This window comes from Bos grunniens, chromosome 3 (genome assembly GCF_055505025.1).
Source record: "Bos grunniens cultivar Pamir isolate PY7600 chromosome 3, Bosgru_T2T1.0, whole genome shotgun sequence".
NCBI classification, from domain to species: Eukaryota; Metazoa; Chordata; class Mammalia; order Artiodactyla; family Bovidae; genus Bos; species Bos grunniens.
The window spans coordinates 99,364,393-99,389,926 of record NC_141167.1 but is presented as its reverse complement, the minus strand read 5'-3'; the positions used below and the strand labels follow the sequence as shown (position 1 = coordinate 99,389,926).

Genomic DNA, 25,534 nt, shown 5'->3' with positions numbered 1-25,534 from the left:
AAAAATAAGAAAGGATGGGAGAGAGAGTGATAGAAAGTATCCAGCAGGGACAGAATGTGTGAAGAGGGCTAATTAGGCAGACCCATTCTGAAGAAGGGGATATAAAATCAACAAATACTTACTGAATGCCTAAGAGTTGGATGGGCTTCCCTGGTGGCTCAGTGGTAAAGAATCTGCCTGCCAATGCAGGAGACATGGATTAGGTCCCTGGGTGAGGAAGATCCCCTGGAAAGGGAAGTGACAACCCACTTCAGTGGGTTGCCTGGGAAATCCCGTGGACAGAGAAGCCTGGTGGGCTATAGTCCATGGGATCACAAAGACTCGGACAAGAATCATGTGTTAAGCAGGTGGGGACTGTTGATGAAACAGACATAAGACATGGTTCCTCCTTCCAGGAACAAGATAAAAATACGTAAAAGATGTAAGGGCTAAACCAGTTGTTAAAGACGATGGTAGAAGAGCCGTCACAAAGCAATATGTGATTTACTGTCAAATGTATTATGGTATTTCATGAATGGATGGATTTCTTCAGACCTTTCCAAGGAAGGGTCACCCAGCAGAAGTAGAGTTCCAAACTGCCAATTTCACGTAGTTGAACTGGCCCCCTGTCAGTCATCAGGGGACACGTACTGAGGTTTCCTGAAATTGTGTGATAAGAATGGGGCTGCAGAATGGCAGTGTTCAGAACTACTGGTCCATGATTAGTCTGTAGGATGAGAGTGCTGTTCTCCACCTGGCTGGGGGGAGTATGACAGAGGAATAGCAGAGGGGAACTAAGAGACAAAAAGACACAGAAAAACAGACACAGAGATATTATATCTTGAAAAAAGGAATGAAGAACACCCAGCACATAGTGGGTAGTCACTGGGTAAATGAACAGAAAATCCAGGGAGACACAGTCCACAGCATACAGGAAAGGCTGAGCCACATATTGGGAAAACTTCAGACTCAAACTTACCTCTTTTTATCTGTATACATACATTTAGACAAGGTTATTTAACTTTTCAGGGCTTCCTTTTCTTTGCTAGAAAGCCAGGGTTAACAACACCTTCTTTGACAGCCTGTTGTGAGGCCTGAATGAGATAATACATACATAATATCCAGCACATGGTCTGATCCAAAGTAAATGCTCAATAAATATCATTTGTCAACAACAGTTTAAGGTGATTACAGATGGTCACCTTTTGTTGAAGAAGTTCAAATGTGTCATAAATATTAGAATAGGAAGCTTTATAAGACCCTGGAAAAGTGGATAACAAATGTTATCATCCCTGCTTTATGCATGGAGAACCTTGGCTCTGAATATCAGAATTCTACCAGAGAAATAAGCCATTTCGTGGGAGGATGGGAAGAGGAAGAGGTGGAAGCAAAGCCCTCCACTAAGATTCTTGAAGGCTGCCTTCCTTCCCTCCAGCCCGCTTTCCAGCTTGCCAGCAGGTGGTGGGGTCAGGTTACACTCCTCTAACCCAGCCCCACCACTAGCCTTGACCAGGAGTTTGCAAGGATGCAATGTAACCCTGGGCATTTATTTCTGAAAAAATCAGGCAGCATTAAGAGAAAACGCTCTGATCAGACCCAGCATTGGCTCTTTCTGAGAGCAGTTTGTGAATCAGATTCTCTTTGGCAAGCTTTCCTCACCTCCTTCACGACAGCTTGATAATAGTCTGCCCTGGTGGAATTTTCTCCCCCAGGACATTCCTTCAACTGAGTTTCAAAACACGAGCCAGCAGTGCCCAGAAACTGAGACAGCCTTCCGGTCTCATTAGCGTGCTGTTTCCCTGTTGTTCTGCTTTGCTATTGTGGTTTCTATGTGTGAATGTGATCACTTGTTAGAGTGGTCTATTTATACAGTTCTTCTCTTTTGTTTATTCCCATTACTCAGCACCCTAGAAATCAAGAGAAGTCAGTGCATCACGCTTATGATTCCTGGGGCCCTGGTTGCTAGGTGTGTGTGTGAAGACCTGGAGCTTGAGGAGGTGCTCAGCGTCTGAACCAGCATCAAGCTGTTTCCTCCAACCCATCCTCAGGCGCATGCACCAGTGACACTCGTTATGGCTGACTTGAGCGTGTGCATCAGAAAGAGGCTCCTGGAGAATGCCAGAGTGTTGAGGTTGAATGGGAACCGCACGCACACGTGCACAATTGTGGTGCTTCAGAAAGGCCTGGCAGGGAGGAGAGGCCTAGAATATTAATGAAGTGTGGGACCGTCAAGGGGGTGTAGCAAACAGTAGGTGCTCAAAAAAATAGAACCAAACAACCAGGAGAATGGGCTTCCCTCGTGGCTCAGAAGGTATAGAATCTGCCTCCAATGCAGGAGAAATGGGTTCTATCCCTGGGTCAGAAAGAGCCCCTGGAGAAGGGAATGGCAACCCACTCCACTATTCTTGTCTGGAGAATTCCATGGACAGAGGAGCCTCGCAGGCTACAGTTCATGGTGTTGCAAAGGGTTGGACATGACTGAGTGACTAACACACACACACACCAGGAGAATGGCTCATATGCTGGGTTCTTAGGCCTGAGACTTGGAATGTATTTTCTTCTAGTAACCTCTGGGCCTTGGTTGAGCCCTGACTTCAGCAGGATAAGAAGTATCTATCTTTTTACAATTTAAAGCTCTGAAAAGTAGGAAACAGGAACCACTGCTTCTCCCTTAGAACTCAATACCTCATCCCTCATCAGGAAATTCTTCCCTCCTATATGAAGCAAGCTCATTTTCTCCAGATCCATCCTCAGAAGAGCTGGAGAGGTACATTTGCTGGCCCGTTTTAAGGACCCTCCTTATGACTCATGTTGTGACCTTTCTTCTCCATGATGGCTTGTCTCAGTTCCTTTGGTGTTTGTCAAGGATCTTACTAACTTTCTAGTTACATCATCCTCTTGTCCCTTTCCCAACTTCTGTCAAGAAATAATCAGGCTGTATATAATGAAAAGGCTGGAATGCTACTTGTCTTGTTTTATTCACACCAGTTTAGGATTAATAACAATGGCTAAATTCATAGAGCACCGGACCATGTGCCAGGGTTCATGTGTATGTATTATCTCATTTTATCTTTCAGCAGCTCTATAAGGAAGGTACTATTATTATCCACAAATAATAGCCAAGAAAAACCAGGCACAGAGAGGTTGGGGTACTTGCCCAAAGTCACACTTGAGAGTGCCAGAGCCTGCCACTGTTTGAACTTGAAGAAAGTGAAGAGGAACTAAAAAGCCTCTTGATGAAGGTGAAAGAGGAAAGTGAAAAAGTTGGCTTAAAACTCAACATTCAGAAAATGAAGATCATGGCATCTGGTCCCATCACTTAATGGGAAATACATGGGGAAACAGTGGAAACAGTGTCAGACTTTATTTTGGGGGGCTCCAAAATCACTGCAGATGGTGACTGCAGCCATGAAATTAAAAGACGCTTAGTCCTTGGAAGCAAAGTTATGACCAACCTAGATAGCATATTCAAAAGCAGAGACATTCCTTTGCCAACAAAGGTCCATCTAGTCAAGGCTATGGTTTTTCCTGTGGTCATGTGTGGATGTGAGAGTTGGACTGTGAAGAAAGCTGAGTGCTGAAGAATTGATGCTTTTGAACTGTGGTGTTGGAGAAGACTCTTGAGAGTCCCTTGGACTGCAAGGAGATCCAACCAGTCCATTCTGAAGGAGATCAGCTCTGGGATTTCTTTGGAAGGAATGATGCTAAAGCTGAAACTCCAGTACTTTGGCCACCTCATGCGAAGAGTTGACTCATTGGAAAAGACCCTGACGCTGGGAGGGATTGTGGGCAGGAGGAGAAGGGGACGACAGAGGATGAGATGGCTGGATGGCATCACTGACTCGATGGACGTGAGTCTCAGTGAACTCCGGGAGTTGGTGATGGACAGGGAGGCCTGGCGTGCTGTGATTCATGTGGTCACACAGAGTCGAACACGACTGAGCAACTGAACTGAACTGAATGTTAGATTTGGCATTCCTGATAAACCTACCACGAAGTCTGTGTATGGGCCTCTGTTGTCACACTTCCTCCCCATCACTCCCACTGGCCATTCGTGAACTTGCTCTTACTTTCTTTTCTGGTCAATATTTTTCCATCTCTGAATGAGCTTCTTATTTTTCCTGTACAACTTATTTCCTTCATATACTTTGTTCCACAAATGTTTCATGTTTGCCTCCTGAGAGCAGGTTCTGTGGTATTAACTGTTGGGGTTCCAGTGGCATCTCCCAAAAAGCCCTGGTGCCCTTAGTCTACTTTCCTCCTTTTCTCATCTCTTGCTTTTCCTTACTTTACAACATATGAAGCAAAGTGAAGAAGGATTTTCAGGGTGTGACATTGAAAGGTCCTCAGAAAGTATCTACCAACTCGTTCACTTACCCATAAAGACCCAAGTTTTATTCTAATTAAAAGTTTTTCATTTCTCTCTACTCCTTGCTTTAATCTTAGTATCAGGTACATCATAGACAATGTGTTACTTGGCCATCTGTATCATTCTATGACTCAATTTTTCAGTCTGTAAAATGGAAATAGTATTACTACTCATCTCTTACAGTTCTACTGAGAACTAAAGGAGTTACTACATGTAAAAAGCTTAGACTGGTGCCTGAATTAATAAATGTTGGTTTATTATTGTTATTTTTAATTCCACTTCATATTTCTTTATGAGTCAGTATTTCTAAGTATTTGTCATATTAAAGTGTTTTTGAATAGGAACTGAAAAAATGAACTTCAATTGATCTTATGATGCTATCAGTGAATTAATAGAAGTTATTTGTATAATTTAGAAAGCACTATGAAGGCTTATCAGCCCTCTTCTCTACCCTGAGACTTTGGCAAGGTCAGGTCATACATTTACCTTGGCTTCCAGATACCCTGAACATTGGATCATTACTGTTTCCCACTCCCATTCCTAAGACACTCTTGGAAGCTTGAGAGCATAGCCTAGACCTGTTCATCTTTTTATTGCCAGCTCTAAGTCCTGGATCTTCCTGGGTTTCGAAGATCCCCTGGAGAAGGGAAAAGCTATCCACTCCAGTATTCTGGCCTGGAGAATTCCATGCACCATATAGTTCATGGGATCGCAAAGAGTCAGACATGACTGAGTGATTTTCACTTTCACTTTCAAGCCCTGGATCAGGAAGATTCTCTGGAGTAGGAAATGGCAACCCACTCCAGTATTGCCTGAGAAATCCCATGGACAGAGGAGCCTGGTGTGTACAGTCCCTGGGGTCACAAGAGCTGGACATTACTCAGTGCACGTGCACACACATGCACACGGATGCAGTAGGTATTTGGCACAGATTTGTTGTTGAATAAAAGAACACAATATCTACATGTTTGTGTTCTTCCCTCCCCAACTTTCTGCTATGGTTCACCAACTTCTTTCTAATATATAATATACATTTTCCTGGCTTGACTTTTAATTCGTTTTCTAATTTACCATAGAGTTTAAAACAAAAATATAAACTGTTAAATGCAGCCAGGTAGGTGGCTTGCATAGAGACCACAAAAAGGAAAATGTAAGCAAAAATCAATCAGAAGTCTCCAATGCTGTCAAGGGAAGAAGGTGGTCCAAGTATGGTCAGATAACGTTAGCTTTTTAAGTAGCCTTAATCCTAGAGAAACAGGACAGAGCAGGTGGTTGAGAGCAGTCAGCTTTGTAGTTGGACACACCTGGGTGTGGATGAGTGCACTGACCTAGATCTCTAAGCTTCTGTTTTACCACCAAAAATGAGGTGATAACTGGTAGCCTTCTCCTAGGACTCCTGCAAAGACTGAGATCATTTCTGTCCAGTGCCTGGCACATTGAGAGGCCTTGATAAGTATTAGCTGTAGAAGGGAGGCTGGCCTGCCACAGTCCCCATGCCCACCCCAGGCAGGTAGAATGGTTTCTTGAGACCATTCCAAGCCCTTTATTTTAATTTTTTAAAAAAATTCTATTATTTTTGGCTGTGCTGGCTTTTGGTTGCTGTGCAAGGACTTTCTCTAGTTGCAGAGAGCAGGGACTACTTTTTGGTTGTGGTGCGTGGGCTTCTCGTTGGGGTGGCTTCTCTTGTTGCGGAGCACTGGCTGTAGGGCGTGTGGGCTTCAGTAGCTGATGCTCTCAGGCTTAGTTGCCCCAAGGCATATGGAATCTTCCTGGACCAGGGATCGAACCTGTGTCCCCTGCACTGGCAGGTGAATTCTTAAGCACTGAACCACCAGGGAAGTCCCATGCCCTTCGTTCTAAATCTGTGGTCACAAAGTGTTTATTCCCTTATGGGACTCGACAGTGAATTCTAGGGATTGGAGAAGGGTCTCTCCTTTTCTATGTGAATGTGTTTGCATTCTGGTTTATCAGTCATTTCTAAAAGGAATTTCTTACTTGAGGCTTGAACCTGTACTGACAGAGTTCAAGCTCAGTTCTTGGACTTGTGGTGACTTTCCCTCTCCCCTTCCTATAATTCAGATGAGATGCAGCTACGTGGAGAGAGCCTTTCAGAAAGAGCTGAGCATCTCTCACCACATAGAGAGCAACAGCAGTAATTTTCATCATGACCATCACCATCATAATAGGTTAATAGGGCACGAGTACATTAAGGACAAGTGTGAGCCATAAATAAGAATAATAATTTAAAAGAAATAAGATCATTCATTTTAACTCTACTCCCTACTCTCCTGAGCTTTGCTGAAATTATACAACCAAACAAGCAGCAGGCAGACACCCAGTTGAATATGGTTACCAGAAAAAACTCCCTGCCTTTACCTTGTGATTGGCTGAGCGTCTCCTGAGGGCCAAGAGCTTTTTAAGCAGCTGGTGCAAATGGATGCCTTTCTGAAATTAACCAGTTGATGAATGTCACAGGCAGCAGGCTCCATTCCAGGGTTGGGCCAGGCTGTGCTCAAACTGCCTGTTTCCCTCACAGCCTCCAGGGTCTATGACTAATGAGGAGATGAATGGTCCAGCACGGGTGGAGTGGGATGGGGCTCAGGGGCAGTTTGAAGGGAACTGTAAGACGCTCACCCCTTGCAGACAGGTGCTTCTCTCTCCTGTGCATCCTTGGATCTATGCAATCCCTTCTGAGACCACAATTTCTGGATCTTGGTTCACATAAGGTCTCAGTCCAGGAGGTTTATGTATATGGCATAACGGCCATGTCTTGGCTCAGGTACTTACTTTGTGAACTTGTGCGGTTATTACTCACCCAGAGTTTGAGTTTTCTTATCTACTTATGGAGAAAATAAGACCTGCTTCACATGTGCGTTGACTGATATATATGCTTCACACCACCTGGAGTGTACTACATGTGTATATATGCTTAGTTGCTCAGTTGTGTCTGACTCTTTGAGACTCTATGGACTGTAGCCCATCAGGCTCCTCTGTCCATGGGATTCTCCAGGAAAGAATACTGGAGTGGGTTGCCATTCCCTTCTCCAGGGGATCTTCCCGACCCAGGATCAAATCCATTTCTCCTGCCTTGCAGGTGGATTCTTTACCATCTGAGCCATCAGGGAAGCCCTGGAATGTACTGGGTACTCAGTAAATGGTAGGTCATTGAAGATGGTGATGATATTGCTTAGAATTATTACTACTGTTATTGAAGAAGTTGAGGTCAGCTAACTTCAGCTATCATGGACTGAAAGTGCTATTGGCAGAGACCTTCTTTATGGATTCATCTCCTCATGGGTGCTCTTTTAAAATATGGATTCGGGTTTTGCATATACTGAGGTATTAGTAATGCATTTTAGTCACATATCTTGGTGTATTTAATTCCTTCTTGACATGAAAGAGGTGAGAGGTTATAAGACTAGCTTTATTTATATCATGATTTTGCCAAAGGTTGGACCCATGCCTGAGAGCCACTAAAATGAGTCTGGTATAAAGCTATATTTTAAAAGTGAGTCTGGGAACTCCCCTGGTGGTCCAGTGGTTAAGACTCCGTGCTCCCAAGGCAGGGGGCCTGGGTTCGATTCCTGGTTAGGGAACCGGCTCCCATATGCCACTACTAAGACCCAGCACAGCTAAATAAATTTTAAAAAAAGACTGCTAAAAATGAGTCTGGTAACTGTGTGTTCCTCGAATTAGCGATTGGAATGGGATCTACACAGGCAATGCTCTGTAGTCCTGGTTGTTCTGTTCTTACAGAGCAACTGGATTGGACCAGGAGGCTGGGCTGGTCCTAGATCTCCCACCCTCTACTTGGCTTTGGCTAAGTCTGTCTTTGGACCTCAATCTCCTCATTTGCAAAATGAGAGGGTTGCATTTTACAGGTGACAGACACCAGGAGTGAGAAAGAAGAGTGCTTAGAAGAACTGACAGAGATGAGCCCAGGCCAAAGTTGCTCAAGAGAGAAACACAGGGCTGGTAAATCTGTTATGAAGAGTAATTCCTGGTCCCCAGAGGACTGGCACTCGGGAAACTAGACTCAACATCTCCAAGCCCACCTTGGGAATGTCATAGCCCACTGCCGGGTAGGCAAAGCTGTGTGTAGCCTAAAGAGGCAAAGGTTTCATTAGGCTAAACAGCCACAAGGAGAGGGAATTAGATTTCAAAGCCTTTGCGTTTGGCCCACTGTTTAGCCACAAGCTGCACCTGTCTTCCTCTTTCTATTAACACAGGCGGCCCCTCCAACACCTATTGCCTGTTCATTAATGGCCAGCAAGTCAGCCAATCTGCTAGAACTAACTACTGTTCACAGCACAAGAATTTGTGCAATAAGTTGTATTCTTCTTAGGGGCTGTTAGCATACCTATCCCAAGGCCAACTGTTGAGCCTGGCAAGGTGATCTTTTAAGTGTTTACTTACTATTCTGGCTACAAGGCTCTGTTGCCTAGAAAAATCCTTAATGAAAATAGTTATATAAACAAACAGTTGATCAATGTAGGCGTAGTTTTAGGAACACTGCTGGACATCAGCTGTGGACATTTGTTAGGACCAGTAGGTCCATCTAGGACTCCCCTGTTCTTTCAGCTCTTGACCCTGGCGGTGGTGCAGCTATGATGTGCCCTGGACCTCTGCCCCAGTCCAAGTCCTCTATATGTTGCTCAGTGATATGGGAGGAGGAGACCTGAATCAGAAAACCTGGTTCCTATGCCTGCCCTGCTGTTTTCCTGCTGTGTGACATTGGGCAACCAGATATCACCTCTGAGCCTCATCTATAAAATGGGTAAGAAACAGTACTCTCCCAGGCTGGTTGTGAAGGTCAATCAGTGTCACCTGCTGGGGGAAAAAAAACACAGCACATTGCAAACTGTAGGGCTCTGTGAAACTGTGAGCTCTGTGAGGCCTGATTGGTGATTCTCTCTCTCTCTTTTTTTTTTGGTATGTATAATATCTCATACAATGATTCGCAACCACAGAAGAATTATCCAGAGAGCTTTTAAAGAATACCAAGGCCTGGGCTCCACTCCCAGATATTCTTACTTAATTGGTTTCGGGTGGAGCCCCGGCATTGGTATTTTAAAAAGTTCCCAGGTGATTCTAATGTGTCAGCCAAGGTTGAGATCTACATTTGGCTCATAGCTGGAGACTCAGTTCTGGTGGGTGAATGAATGATTCGCATTCCGACTTCCTCTCCCTGCCCCTCTGGAGGAGTGTGCTTTACACCGGATGGAAGGGTGCTTCCTGTGTCGGGTTACATTCAGGTGCCTGGCTATTTCTAGAACTGCTTTGCGAGAGCATCTGGATGGTCATGTTCAGAAGATGTTCACAATGACTAACGTGCCGTTGGGCAGCACCCCTGAAGCCCAGGGTGGGGGTTGCCTTGCAGCTGCTGCACTTGGCCACTGGGCTGGCATCTTTACCTGGCGGCTGGCCAGGTGGGGAATAGAGGGGCGGGGAGCGGAAGTGAGCTGGGATTCCCTGGCCTCCAATCTACTCTGGTCAATTAAGTCAGGCCAGCCTTAGGCTGTGTTAAATGCTTTAGGAAGTTCCTGGAGTCTTTCCCATTGTTTACCTTGTGGAGACACTTCCGTCAGGGTTTTTTAAATAGAACAATCCAACAAGAAATTAATTTCCTGGGTGAATTGGTAGTGAAGCACACTGGTGTTACAACTCCAACTTTAGATTTTTCACTTCAGCTTTTGATCCTACTTCCTTCCAGGAAGTATTATTTTATAGAATTCAATCAGCTTTAGAGGGTATGTGTGTGTGTCTTTGTCTTTTTCTTTCTTTTATATACCAAATTCACCATGATTCAATACATCAGATTTCCTGCACATAGATGTGTAGGAATTCCTTCTTTCTTTTCTTGCCTCCCCGCCAGTCACTTTCCCCAGAATTCCTTTCTGATCCCCTCAGAAGTTTCCTTCGGAACTCCCAGTAGCCTTCTTTTTATGGCACTTTCCACTTTCTTGTGTTTTTACCTTATAAGCACCTTAAAGAAAAGGGGGACACAGTGAAAGCAGAGGCGGAGCTGAGCTTAAATTCCAGCTTTGCTAGAACTCTGTTTGCTAGAACTCTGACAAGTTACTTAACTTCTCTGAACCTCAGTTTCAAAAATCAAGCCGGTAAGGCCTGACTCAGGTCTCAGGACTATTGTGGGAATAAATGCAGAAAGATAAATTGTGGGAATAAATGGAATAAGATAAATAATGTGACAAAGGCAATACCTGAAGCAGAATGGTTCAGGTATTTATGTTGGGGACAGGATTTGTATGTGTGTGTGTCTGTGTATCTCCTCAGCACACTCCTTTGCCCATTAGAAGTACTCTACAGACATTCACTGATTGGGGGTGGATGAAAGGACCTGGGGATCCAAATCCTAGGACATTGGCAAGGAAACCGCTTTATTTACCCCAGCTCCTTGTTAAAGATAATTACACCTCCTACAGTTTTGTTTGTTTTTAAGTGATACTCAGTGCCCTTTATACACACCAACATGCGGCAGAGTATTGTCACCAGATGGAATCATTTGAATTCATTACTAAAAGCTGCTTCATGAAGCTGAGCTAGTTCAGAGAGGAACCAGGGCCCCTGCTATAAGGGGAAGGCCTGACCAGTGTTGACTAAATGCCGCCCTTCTCACCTCTGCTAACTTACTGACATAATTTGATCCATAGCATGGCAGAAGCACTGTCACCCACAAAACACGAGGACACAGAGGTTCAGACAAGTTAGGAAATTTGACCAAGTACCCAAAACAAGGCACAGGAGATTCTTGGCTCTGAAATCCAGGTACTGGCTGTTACATCACACTGGATTTTGAATCGGAGGACCTGTGATGGAATTGTGGTTCTGCCACTCACCACCTGGGTGGCCTTGGGAGTGCCACTTAATATTTCCGAGGCTCCAATTTCCTCCACCTAAAGGGAGATTGGACCGCTAGGTGATGGTCGTCTGTGCCCGTCACTGCTAGTCTCTGCAGCCCTCTAGTGGTGCTTTGCGGGCCACGGAGTGGTGCCTTACCTTTCATCACCACAGTCCCAAAGAGCTGATGCAGACTCCCAGGGCTCCTGGGAGCCAGACACCCTTTTGATATTCACTTATGACCAAGATAAATGGGGTTCAGAGGAGCCTTAGAGATAGAGATGAACAGCCTGGTTCCCAGAAGACATTTTTGTTTTTAAAACGTTTGGTCCTATTGGTTCTATGCTGCACCTAGAACTCTCACTCTTGAATGATAAAGAATGAAAACCTCAAATATGGATTGAAATTTTAAGTTTAAAATTATTTGTGGAATAGATATACTCCTGACCTTGTTTGCAGTCCACTGACTCTAATATCATCAGGCCACTTTGGCTGTTGGAGGTTGTGTTGAAGGGACTGTGCTGGGGTCGTCACATGTAGGTCTAAGCTCTGACTCTGCTATGAATGTACCAGCTGTGTGACATCACTGGTCTCTCACCTCTCTGCACACCAAACTCTTCACTAATAAAATAAGGGGTTTGGTGGCAGAGCTTTTGCAAAGTCTGATATCTTATGCCAGTGCCTGGAGTTGCTTCTTCTTTAGAATGGTAGATTTTTAACATTCCATCCAGTCATTTACTTTGCTGTTCTTGCTGATGGAAAAACGCTGTCCTGGGATGGAGGGTGCAGTCTCTCAGTGGTGTCTGACTCTTTGCAACCCCATGAACCGCAGCATACCAGGCCTCCCTGTTCATCACCAACTCCCGGAGTCCACCCAAACCCATGTCCATTGAGTCGGTGATGCCATCCAACCATCTCATCCTCTGTTGTCCCCTTCTCCTCCTGCCCTCAATCTTTCCCAGCATCAGGGTCCTTTCAAATGAGTCAGCTCTTCACATCAGATGGCCAAAGTATTGGAGTTTCAGCTTCAAAATCAGCCCTACCAATGAACACCCAGGACTGATCTCCTTTAGGTTAGGTAAAGGTATTATCTGAAGCTATGAAGCTGACTAAGGTCAACAAACATGATCTTATGAATCATCTACATGCTGATGACTCTTAGATCTCCAACTGGGCTTCTTCTCTGAGATCCAGACTTAGAATCTAAGTGTCTGTTCCATTTGGAAATCTAACAGCTATTCAGGCCTTTCATGGCCAAATAGAGCTATTGATTTCCCACTCCCAAATATATTCCCCTACCCCAGCCTTCCTCACCTTAGCACATGCTATCATCTCTACGTAGTTGTTCTGGGAGCCCTATTCGGTTCCTTTCTTTCACTCATATTCCCACATCTTGTTCTTCAATAAACCCTTCATCTCTACCTACAAGGTACTCTCAGAGTTGACATTTCTCCCATCTTCACTGTCTGCTGCAGCACGTCACCCCCTTGACACCTAGATGACAGCCATGGCCTCTTAATTGGCCTTTGGTGTCCACTCTTTCCCTTCTAATCCATCCTCCACAGTGATCATTCAGAAGAGAAGAGCAGATTGTATCACCCCCTTGCTTAAGTTCCTCTAGTGGTTTTGCCTGTACATATACAATCAGATCCAAATGCCTTACCGTGGTCTACCAGGCAGTCCCACTCTGCCACTCTTGCCAGCCTCCTTTTCCTCTGATTGCTCCTCACTCACCTCATGTTGCTCTGGCCACCCTGGCCTTCCCTCTTCCCTAAGATTTCAAAGTCCTTCTCGTCTCAGGACCTACCTGTTCTTTTTTATTAATTACTTTTTATTTTCAGTTGCACAGGTCTTTGTTGCTGTGAACGAGGTTTCTCTAGTCGTGGCGAGTGGGAGTGACTTTTCATTGCAGTGAATGGGCTGCTCATTATGGCGGCTTCTCTTGCAGCGCAGCACAGGCTCTAGACACACAGGCGTCAGTGCAGCACATGAGCTCAGTAGTTAACCGCTCATGGGCTCTAGAGTGCAGGTTCAATAGCTGTGGTGCACGGGCTTAGCTGCCCCACAGCATGTGGAATCTTCCTGGACCAAGGATTGAACCCATGTCCCCTGCACTGGCAGGTGGATTCTTATCTACCAGGATCGATTCTGACCTTTCTGCCTGAAATGCTCTTCTCTTAGAGCTTGGCCTGTCTTCCTCTTTTTCATTACCAGTATCACCTCCTCTTGTGATCATAACTCCTCCAAGGGGCCATCCCTAGTCTAACTGGAGTAGCACCTTAGGCACACTGCTATTTTTAACATACTTTTCTAGCCATTACTCATGTATGATATTATTTATTTGTTTAGGAGTTATCAGAACCCTTCACCCTAGAATATAACCTCCTTTAGGGCAGAAAATGTATTTCTCTTGTTCATCACTGATTCCCCGGAGCCTTGAATTGTGTCTGAAACATGCTTTTGTCATCCAGAATAAAACTTTTTCTGATCATGGCACCTTGGTTGCATTCTCTAGTCTTAGATGAACACAGTGCTCAAGAAAACCTGTAGGTGTGATTTATTTCCCCCTCTCATGGGTGGGGGTATAAAGAAACAGAATGCAAATAAATGCTGTTTGGGGCCAGCAGAGATGGAGGCAATGAGAGAAAGTGTGTGTGTGTCGGGTGGTGAGTGGGTGTGTATTGACATGTGCCTGCCTGTGTGTTGGAGAGCAGGATTTCATTTTATAGTTGAGCATGGTAAATGATTTTCAGTTGCATTTTCTACGATTCTGAGCCCAACTTAGTGGAAATAAAGCAGCAGGTGGCAGCAGGAGAGTATTACTACATTTTCTTAGCATTTAAAATCACTTTTCCAGTGGATGAGAGGCTTACAAAACGGACAATTAGACACAGCCCCTGCACAAACAGCTTGCAATCTATAGATGGATCAGTTGTCATTATATAAAATCTGTATCTTCATTACCAAAAACACATGTGCTGAATGTCCTTCTTTGCAAGACATTAGGCAAAGGCTGCAGAGTCTTCAACCAGGATGGACCTTGCACTATGGAGATTACAGTAGAAAACAAAAAATAAAGGAAATATAGATGGTTGCATGAGCCCTGAACAAGTTAAAAAATGATCATGTATTGCAATTATTTGTCTACTTGTTTTACAGTTTATTGTTTCCTCCTTCAGACTGAAAGTCTCTTGAGGGCAGGGACTTTTTTCTTTCTTATCCTTGAGGGCAGGTCTTTTGTATCTTGGAATCCTGAAACACTTAGCAAAGAGCCTGTCACAAAAATGAAGCTTAATGAATGTTTATTGAAAGCATGAAAAGAAGAGTTTAAAAAAACAAGACAGAAAAAAAACCCAGTGTATTTTCAGTTCAGTTTAGTCGCTTAGTCATGTCCGACTCTTTGCGACCCCATGAATCGCAGCACACCAGGCCTCCCTGTCCATCACCAACTCCTGGAGTTCACTCAAACTCACGTCCATCGAGTCTGTGATGCCATCCAGCCATCTCATCCTCTGTCGTCCCCTTTTCCTCCTGCCCCCAATCCCTCCCAGCATCAGAGTCTTTTCCAATGAGTCAATTCTTCGCATGAGGTGGCCAAAGTACTGGAGTTTCAGCTTTAGCATCATTCCTTCCAAAGAAATTCCAGGGTTGATCTCCTTCAGAATGGACTGGTTGCATCTCCTTGCAGTCCAAGGGACTCTCAGGAGTCTTCTCCAACACCACAGTTCAAAAGCATCAATTCTTCGGCACTCAATTTTCTTCACAGTCCAACTCTTACATCCATACATGACCACTGGAAAAACCATAGCCTTGACTAGACGGACCTTTGTTGGCAAAGTAATGTCTCTGCTTTTCAATATGCTATCTAGGTTGGTCATAACTTTCCTTCCAAGGAGTAGGTGTCTTTTAATTTCATGGCTGCAATCACCATCCAGAGAAGGCAATGGCACCCCACTCCAGTACTCTTGCCTGGAAAATCCTATGGACGGAGGAGCCTGGTAGGCTGCAGTCCATGGGGTCGCTAAGAGTTGTATACGACTCAGCGACTTCACTTTCACTTTTCACTTTCATGCATTGGAGAAGGAAATGGCAACCACTCCAGTGTTCTTGCCTGGAGAATCCAAGGGACTGGGGAGCTGGCTCTGGTGGGCTGCCGTCTATGGGGTCACACAGAGTCGGACACGACTGGTGACTTAGCAGCAGCAGCAATCACCATCTTCAGTGATTTTGGAGCCCCAAAAAATAAAGTCTGACACTGTTTCCACTGTTTCCCCATGTATTTCCCACGAAGTGATGGTACCAGATGCCATGATCATCGTTTTCTGAATGTTGAGCTTTAAGCCAACTTTTTCACTCTCCACTTTCACTTTCATCAACAGGCTTTTTAGGTCCTCTTCACTTTCTGCCATAAGGGTGGTGTCATCTGCATATCTGATGTTATTGATATTTCTCCTGGCAATCTTGATTCCAGCTTGTGCTTCTTCCAGCCCAGCATTTCTCATCATGTACTCTGCATAGAAGTTAAATAAGCAGGGTGACAGTATATAGCCTTGACGTACTCCTTTTCCTATTTGGAACCAGTCTGTTGTTCCATGTCCAGTTCTAACTGTTGCTTCCTGATCTGCATATAGGTTTCTCAAGAGGCAGGTCAGGTGGTCTGCTATTCCCATCTCTTTCAGAATTTTCCACAGTTTATTGTGATCCACACAGTCAAAGGCTTTGGCATAGTCAATAAAGCAAAAATAGATGTTTTTCTGGAACTCTCTTGCTTTTTCGATGATCTAGCGGATGTTGGTAATTTGATCTCTGTTACTGTGTAGAAAGAAATTAGGAGCATGTCTTGTATAAAATATTTCAGTTGCATGCTCTTAATCCCAGTTTATGGTCATATTCATCTTCCTTTTCTGCTCTTCAAGAAAAGTCAAGAATCCTTCCACGCCTCACTTCAGTGGAATATTAGCCATTGAGAGCTCTTTAGACCAGGAAATGTGATTGAATGGATGAGCTTACTATTCAGAGAAAACCCTTAAGACATATTCCCATTAAGCTGATTAGCATTGCCCACTATTTTTATAGCTGAAAAGCATCCCTGTGGACCTAGAGACCATGTTCTGTGTTTTATAATCTCCAACATCTTAGGCTCTGTATTGTCACCCAAGCAATGAAAGGCAAGAGCCATGTCTTACAACTCAGTGCCAGAGCTTCTCTTGAGATGAAGAGAAGCTCACCATGCCACCAAGCTTTTCCATGCCAGCCTACTGCCCCTGACCCACAACAGAGGGGACCTGGAGCAATTTCTCCCTCCTAGGGTGGCAGGATAGTGGGATGGAAGGAAAAAGACTGGTAGGCATCAGAAAGTGGAAAGGCAGAAAGGAAGAGCATCCCAGGCTAGAGCCAGCTATGGCACAGGGGCAGGGAGGAGGAGAGCTCTGTGAAGGGACTTGCAGTATCTTAGGCAGGTTAGTACAGGGGGGACAGTTTTCTCTAGATCAGACTAGCTGAGCCTGCGCATGCAAGTTAGATCTCAGATTAGGTTAGGGTTATGTTGGAGTTCCTTCCTAAGCATAAATTCTGAGAAGTCATTCTTATATATCTTCTCTATATATCAAAGCCAGTACCTGCCACCAGTCCAGGGATCTCTGAATCTTAATTTCCTTTAACAGAGGGAAAGTCTTTCCTTCTACAATGATAGATTAAAAGGTTTAAATGGAAGCAGCACATTTGTGTGAATGAATGTCAATGTATACCTGATAGTCAGCTCCTTTCCTATTTTGTTTGAGGGGAGAGGAGAAAACCATAGAAAAGTAGGGGCTGGAGACCAGCCAAGGGCTGTTTTTTTCCTTCCCTTCATTCTCATGCAGAGAAGAGAAGCTGCTGGACCAACTTTACAAAGATCAATATAGGCATTTTAGCAGCTTCTAATCTCTGTTTTTCCCATGATCTGTTCCATGTTTATGATAACCTCTAAAAAGTAATATAAATGTATTCTGAATTATAGATGACTATCTTAAAGACTGAATATGGCCTCCTATTTTTGGTGTCCCAGTTTGTGTCTGTTTCTGATCATATTCCTGCCACATGAAGGACAAGTAACATCTCCACCTCATCTGTAGATGAAAGTTTTGTACTGGTTCAAGAAAGTGAAACTGCTGGGAGAATTGTCATCACTGTTGTGTGACAGAGAATAGAAATGTCAAACTTGAAAGAATCTGTGCACGTCAGCAAGTACAGCATATGTATGGTATTAATATTTAAAGTGTTTTACTTGTATTCTTTGTTCATACCAACATGCTGCAGTTCAGCAGGAAGAAATAAACGTGCAATAAGTAATTTTTTGCTTAAAAGATTTTTTAAAAATTACAATGTTTTATTTGGAAGAGGTGCACCCATAAAATTGAGTCACTCACCCATCAGACAGTAAAGAATCCACCTGTAAGGCGGGAGAACTGGGTTCGATCCCTGGGTTGGGACGATCCCCTGGAGAAGGGAACATCTACCCACTCCAGTATTCTGGCTTGGAGAATTCCCTGGACAGAGGAGCCTGGCAGGCTACAGGCCATGGGTTGCAGAGAGTCAGACGTGACTGAGTGACTTTCACTTCATTTCACCCAAAAACAAATCTGTGGTTAAATGAGCTCCTTTTTTTTTTTTTTTAAATTTTCAGCAATGATATGACAATGATTTAAATGCATATCCATTGTGCACAAAATCGAAAAAATCAAGTCAATAAGATGTTACATTTTTATCAATAAACTCTGCATTGGTGATTTTGCTTAAACAAAATAGTATTACATGTCACATTAACTTAATGAGGTCAATCTGAATTTTATTGGTGTGCCTATATTTAATTTGTAAATTGATTTGGTTTTATGGTTGCTTATATAAAAGCTGTACATATAAGGAGTGGAGTTTACGTTTAGTTTCCTGCTTGTACCTGTCTACATTTTATCCCTTTTTACCTGTTTCACTCCTTCCCCACCCGTTTCCTCTGCCCCTTTTCTCTGGTAGCCGCTATGCTATTTTCTCTATGTGTTTTGGTTTGTTTATTGTTTGTTTTTTCTGTTCCATACATGAGTGAAATCTTGTGGTGTTTGTCTTTCTCCATCTCAATCAGCTAATTATTTTTGAAAGTGAATGTTATACTTTATGACATTTATAAAATAAATGTTATACTTTATTATACAGATAATTTAACACTTATTCCACTTGGATCACATATCTTTGAATATAGTTCTTTTCAGTTTTATTAGCCATTAACAGCAAATATCTAAAACTTAGATCTTAGAGACAGTATGTCAGAAAGTATTAAATCAAAAATTTCCAAATCAGAACAGATTTGTGGTTGCTGAGGGGGAGTGGGGTTTGGAGAGGGATGGATTGGGAAGTTGGGTTTAGCAGATGCAAACCATTATATATAGAATGCATAAATAACAAGGTCTCACTGTATATAGCACAGAGAGCTCTATTCAGGATCCCATGATAAATCATAATGCAAAAGAATATGAAAAAGTTTATTCAGATGTGTGCATGTGTGTGTGTATGGATCACCTTGCTATACAGCAGAAACTAATACAACATTGTAAATCAACTATACTTCAGTAAAATAATTATTTTAAGTTTCTAAATCAATGAGGCATATTCAGTGATATTGCTTCACTAAAAATAACTCATTATTGTAAATTTTATAAATATTTGAGAGTGAGCATAAAGGTTTTTTCTCTTAATAGTTAAAAAACTATTTAAAAGGTTTAATTTTTAAAACTTTTGATATTGGAGTATGGGTATCAATCAGCTAATTTTTAATGCTTTCAATTTCTCTCTTCCTATTCTCTCATAAGCTCACTCCAATCATTTTTCTACCCTGACTATTCTACCAAACCTTTCTCTTGTCAAGATCACCAGTGACTTTCACGTGGCTGGACTCAATGGGCGCATCTCAGTCTTCATCTCCCTTGACCTGTCTGCAACATCTGAAATTACTGATCATTTTTTCCTCTTGGAAATACTTTGCACACTTGGTTTCATGGCCAACACACTTTTAGCTTTCTTTCTGTCTCACTGGCTGCTCCTTCTCAATTACTTTGGCTCATTCCTCCTCTCCCTCCAAACTTCTTAAATTTGACATGCTCCAAAGTTCAGGTTTTGCACAACTACTCTTCTAATCTCCCTGGTATATCATCTAGGCTTTTTAAAAAAAATTAGGTGTAATTTATATATAACATTACCTAGTGTTACGGTTTTAAAATTTCACCCAAATGCTGTTGAATTTCTATAGCCCAGGCTATAGAAGAAAAAAAAAAAGTATATGTTACTATGTTTTTTTTTCTCCCTCTCATTTGGCTATAGCCCAGGCCTTTCTCTTGAGCTTCAAGATTTTATACCCAAATGGCTACTTAACATCTCCACTTGTTATCTGTGCTCAAGTGTCACAAATGTAACAAAAACATTTTGTTACATCAGACCTTATGTGGTAAATGCTGTACTGCACTGCTCACATCCAGCTTCAGGACTGAGGCCCACAGAAAGGTCTGTATAAGAATTGCTCTCTGCTGAAAGGAGCTGTCTTGCCTATGGTAACACCCCTATTGGGGGCAGCTCCCATCCAATACCTGAGAGGCCTGGTCCCCTCGTCTCAACTGGAGACAAGGCTTATGAGTCTTTCCAGCTCCACATGGGATCAACTGGAACCTCTGTCAAAGCTGGATCATAGTTCAGCTTCTCTGTCTGCCCATTTCTACTTCTCTCATTCCTTTTACAAGGGGTGTTCCAGAGAGCAGTCTTGGGCACAGTAATCTGTTTCAGATCTGTTTCCTGGGGAACATACTTCAGATAGTGAATACTGAGAATCCTTACATATTGATAATTGCCTTACATGTAAATGGATTTTGGTTGGTACATTTAATCCATTTACATGTATGCACTTCCACTTACCACATCACTCTGCATAATCCCCCAAATTGTATGTAATCATTTTATATTGTCAGGTTAATCATGTTCCCATTATGACTTGCAGTTGTAATGATCTTTTATTTTTTTGTCTAGCTATTGATTATGAAAACTGATAAACATCTTTTATTATTGTGATTATGTAACTGTTATGTAACTCACTCATGATTGGTCAACAGAAAAATAATAGAATTCCATATCATCCAAACTACCATTTAATAGAAAAACCTGTAATCACTTTTAAAAATCCAGATGAATATCAGAATCTTCTTGGAGCTTTTTGAAAAATACAAATGCCCAGGTGTTGCTATTTTTCTCCAGAGCTTCAGATATGTTTCTAATGAGCAGCCATGTTTAAAAACAACTGGACTCTATGAGAATGGTCCTAGGGAACAGAATTTTTAAAAAGTGTTTTGAAACTGGATCACCAGCCTGTTACCTGGAAATGAAAGCCTCATCACTAGCAGTGGGTGGGATACTCATAGTTCTTGGTTTTCTGTTGTTTTTAAAATGATGTAGTGTTTTATTATCATCAATTGTTCTATTAACGATTGAGAGGGGTGTTGATATCTCTACTACAATATTGGATTTATATGTTTATCCATTCAATTCTATCATTTTTTTCATGTTCTGCTATTAAGTGCATGCATATGTAGGCTTGGTATAGCTTCTTGAGAATGAACCTTTTTATCATTATAAGTAATCCTGGCTGTATATTCTATCCTGAGTAAGAATTTTGTTTCTTTGTATACTTTGTTTCACTTTGGCTAGGTCAGCAATCTATGTGTGTGTGTTCTTAGTTATTCAGTTATTTCCAACCCTTTGTGACTCTATGGACTGCAGCCCATATGAGTCAATAAACTTTATTTTCGGTCTCAACCATATTTGCAATAGGTTTCTTTTCTCCTCCCTTGTTCAGGACCCCATTTAGTTATATCTTTTCTGAAGCTTCTGAAGACAAAATTTGTTATCACCTCTGGCAATCATGGAATCCATTGAGCACATATTACATGCATTCTAATTTTATTGAGCATGATTGCATGCATTTGTTTAACTTGTGGATTGGCTGCTCTTGGGTTAGTCATCAGTTGCCCAAAATAGGTAGAAGGTGGGATCATGTGATATAATATGACTGTCCAGGGATATTCCTTGACTAGGGCCTATGGATGTACCACTCCCTTGATGAGAAGTAGAGAACATATACACCATTGATGACAAAATGTAAGGTAAGCCTAAAATATAAGATAATCCTCCTGATTTTTTAAGGTTTATCCCTGTTGTTGCATATATCTCTGGTTCATATCTTGTTTAATGTTGCATTGTATGAATATACTGTAATTTATCCATTTTCTGTACATATGCATGTGGAACCCTATTGCTTTTCAAACTGATATTTAAAATGTTTATTTATGCTGTCATCAAACAAATACAATTTTGAAGTCATGCTTCTAGGAAAATTACTAAATCTATATATTTCTCTTCCTCTTTCTTTCTCCCTTCCCTCCCTTTCTTTTTCTTTCTTTCCTTCCCTTCTTTTCATGATTTCAGTCAGGATACCTCTTGACTGAAATACCAAGCAGTTTTGTTTGTTTGATGTCATTTGAAGCTGATTAATCTTTCCCCATCAAAAATACACTTGGCAGTTCAAAATAAAATAATTAAGAGTATCCTGTAACTTGAGAGACTTTGCAAAGATCCTTTTTTTCTAATTGAGTGTTGCAAGAAATGAAAATATATCCATAAAATGCTTGTACACAAATATTTATAGTAGTTTATTCATAACAGACTCAACTGGAACTGATCCAAATTTCTATCAACAAAGTGAATGAATAAACATGGTATATTTCTAAAATGGAATATTAATTGTAATTTTAAAATAGCAATTGTTGATGCACAGAATCTCAAAAATTTTGATCATATTTGGAAGATCCATATTTACATGTCCACCTTCAATAGGCTGTGAAAGTAAAGGAAGGCATAAAGGGGAGTGGGTTGGGATAAGGTGTAAGGCCTGGCTATATTAAAATGGAAATTACAGTCTCTTTGAGATAGGAACATCTGAGATAAGAGAGAATGAGAAAGGCTGGAGACAGAGGCAGGAAACAGATTATGTACTGTTCTACAACCTATGGAAAGAAATATACTTTAATAATCAACTTGATGGGATATCATGTATATGTTTATTCTATATAAAAATATATAAATTAGTATTTTATTTATAAATTTATATCAACACACTATATATTTATAAATAAATGTATTAACAGTTATGTAAATTACATATGTATAGTTTACTTATATATTAGGGTAATATATAGTATATGTAGAATAAAACATAAATACATTTGTTAGTAATTTATATATCATATATTGAAATATAACATATATTACATCAGTTCAGTTGCTCAGTCGTGTCCAACTCTTTGCGATCCCATGGACTGCAGCATGCCAGGCTTCCCTGTCCATCACCAACTCCTGGTGATGCCATCCAACCATCTCATCCTCTCTCATCGCCTTCTCCTGCCTTCAGTCTTTCCCAGCATCAGGTTCTTTTCCATTGAGTAAGTTCTTCGCATCAGGTGGCCAAAGTATTGGAGTTTCAGCTTCAACATCAGTCCTTACAATAAATATTCAGGACTGATGTCCTTCAGAATGGACTGGTTGGATCTCCTTGCAGTCCAAGGGACTCTCAAGAGTCTTCTCCAACAGCACAGTCCAAAAGCATCAATTCTTTGGTGCTCAGCTTTCTTTATAGGCCAAATTTCAGATCCATACATGACTACAGGAAAAACCATAGCTTTGTCTAGCTGAACTTTTGTTGGCAAAGTAATGTCTCTGATTTTTAATATGCTGTCTAGGTTGGTCATAGCTTTTCTTCCAAGGAGCAAGCATCTTTTAATTTCATGGCTGCAGTCACCATCTGCAGTGATTTTGGAGCCCCCCCCAAATAAAGTCTCTCACTGTTTCCATTGTTTCCCATCTATTTGCCTTGAAGTGAAGGGACCGGATGCCATGATCTTAGTTTTTTGAATGTTGAGTTTTAAGCCAACTTTTTCACTCTCCTCTTTCACTTTCATCAAGAGGCTTTTTAGTTCCTCTTCACTTTCTGCCATAAGGGTGGTGTCATCTGCATATCTGAGGTTATTGATATTTCTCCCTGCAATCTTGATTCCAGCTTGTGCTTCATCCAGCCCAGCATTTCTCATGATGTACTCTACATATGTGCTGCAGTTCATGGAGTCACAAAGGGTTGGATATGACTGAGTGACTGAACTGAACTCTGCATATAAGTTAAATAAGCAGAGTGACAATATACAGCCTTGATGTACTCCTTTCCCAATTTGGAACCAGTCTGTTGTTCCATATCCAGTTCTATCTAATGCTTCTTGACCTCCATACAGATTTCTCAGGAGGCAGGTTGCCGGGGACCAGCCCCGGCTGATCCAGGGTATTCGAAGGAGAGATGGCATAGGCGAAGATCAGGAGACAATTGCTTAATTAAATGTTAATTAAGGATATAAAGAGTAATAGAATGAGGATAGCTCAGTAAAATTCAGTGAAGAAAAGAGGCTGAAATAAGGATAGCTCAGTGAGGAAATTCAGTGTAGAAAAGAGGCTGAATAATTCAGCCAGAAGGTAAGAGAAAGAACGACATGGTGAGACCAAGCTTCGGTGAACAAGGCCCGCACTTTATTTTCCAAAGTAGTTTTTATACCTTAAGTTATGCATAGAGGATAATGGGGGAAGGGGTAGAGTCAGGCAGCAAGCCAGGCTTTCTTCCTGCAAACTTATCATATGCAAAAGCTTAGGTGATTTGCATCATCTTCTGGCCCGGAGGCCTGTTAACAATTTAAGACCTTTTCTTCAGAAAACTTATTTTTCTCTAAAGGTGACTGGTCAGGAGCCACCCTCCAAAAGCATTAGATAAAGTTGCATTCCTACAGAGCAAAGGTGTGGTGGGCTATAACAAGAAAAAGAATTAACTCAAGGGTCCCAGGTTACAAACATTAAAGCTACTACTTACACCAATTATATTAATCAATACACTGCCAGGGACACAGCAGGTAAGGGATATGGAGACTTAGCAGCAAACATTGGCCCAAAAAGTGAAAATCCCTTCACCAATACAATTTCTAATCAATCTTTTAACTACTCAAAAGAATCTGTGTTTAGGCAGTTTAGAACATCTCCTGCCTCTCACAGTTGGGAGGCTCTGAACAATCACATGTGGCGGGAAAAACCTATTCAGGCAGGCTAGAGGATTTCCAAAGGAGTTTGTAGGTTAAACACTGTCACACCCAGGAATTATTAACTGGAGCTGTAAGCTAACTCTTTTTTCAGAGAGGTAGTGGGGGACAGCCCCCCGTAAAGTCAGAGGTGTAGGTGAAAGCACAAAGCAGAAAGTAGGCAGACTCTGGTTTTGGGGGTAGATTGCTCGAGAATTTCCAGGGAGACTCCTGAGGCTTGATCCCGCCTTTGCGTATGTCAAGCCTCCTTCCTCTTGACCTTTGCCACGGGCGGAGCTCGCTCCCCACAGCAGGTAAGGTGGTCTGGAATTCCTGTCTCTTTAATAATTTTCCACAGTTTGTTGTGATCCACACAGTCAAAAGGTTTGATGTAGTCCATAAAACAGAAGTAGACATTTTTCTGGAACTCTCTTGCTTTTTTGATGATCCAAAGGATGTTGACAATTTGATCTCTGGTTCTGCTCCCTTTTCTAAATCTAGCTTGAACATCAGGAAGTTCACGGTTCACGTACTGTTGAAGCTGGGTTGGAGAATTTTGAGTATTATTTTGCTAGTGTGTGAGATGAGTGCAATTGTGTGGTAGTTTAAACATTCTTTGGCATTGTCTTTCTTTGGGACTGGAATGAAAACTGACCTTTTCCATTCCTGTGGCCACTGCTGAGTTTTCTAAATTTGCTGGCATATTGAGTGCAGCACTTTCACAGCATCATCTTTCAGGACTTGAAATAGCTCAACTGGAATTCCATCACCTCCACTAGCTTTGTTCATAGTGATGCTTTCTAAGGCCCACTTGACTTCAGATTCCAGGATGTCTGGCTCTAGGTGAGTGATCACACCATTGTGATTATCTGGGTCATGAAGATCTTTTTTGTATAGTTCTTCTGTATATTCTTGCCATCTCTTCTTAATATCTTCTGCTTCTGTTAGGTCCATATAATTTCTGTCCTTTATTAGAACAAATCTGATCTATATATTTATGAGTTTGTTTGTTTTTGAAGTATAGTTGACCTACAAGGCTATGTTCTTGGTTCACAACGTAGTAATTCGATAATTCTATACATTTCAAAATGACCACCGTGATCAGTCCAGTTACCATTTGTAACCATACAAAGATATTACAAAACTATCAACTGTA

General features: G+C 42.0%; 1 protein-coding gene across 29 annotated transcripts in view; it reads left to right on the top strand.

Annotated features, from left to right (window-relative positions):
• Window positions 1–25,534, top strand: part of LOC147376237 (histone H3-like centromeric protein A) — a 213,440-nt gene that overhangs the window by 15,776 nt on the left and 172,130 nt on the right. For 6 of the 29 annotated variants that reach the window (XR_015160870.1, XR_015160877.1, XR_015160888.1 and 3 more), the window contains exon 3: window positions 8,930–9,125. The exons of 19 other annotated variants lie outside the window; for them this stretch is intronic. The gene's annotated coding sequence lies outside the window, so the exon portion shown is untranslated. Of the gene's footprint in view, window positions 1–1,882; window positions 3,047–7,442; window positions 7,506–8,929; window positions 9,126–17,252; window positions 18,344–25,534 lie in introns of those variants that run through there. 4 more of the 29 variants (XR_015160887.1, XM_086392222.1, XR_015160885.1 and 1 more) reach the window with 4 other exon arrangements.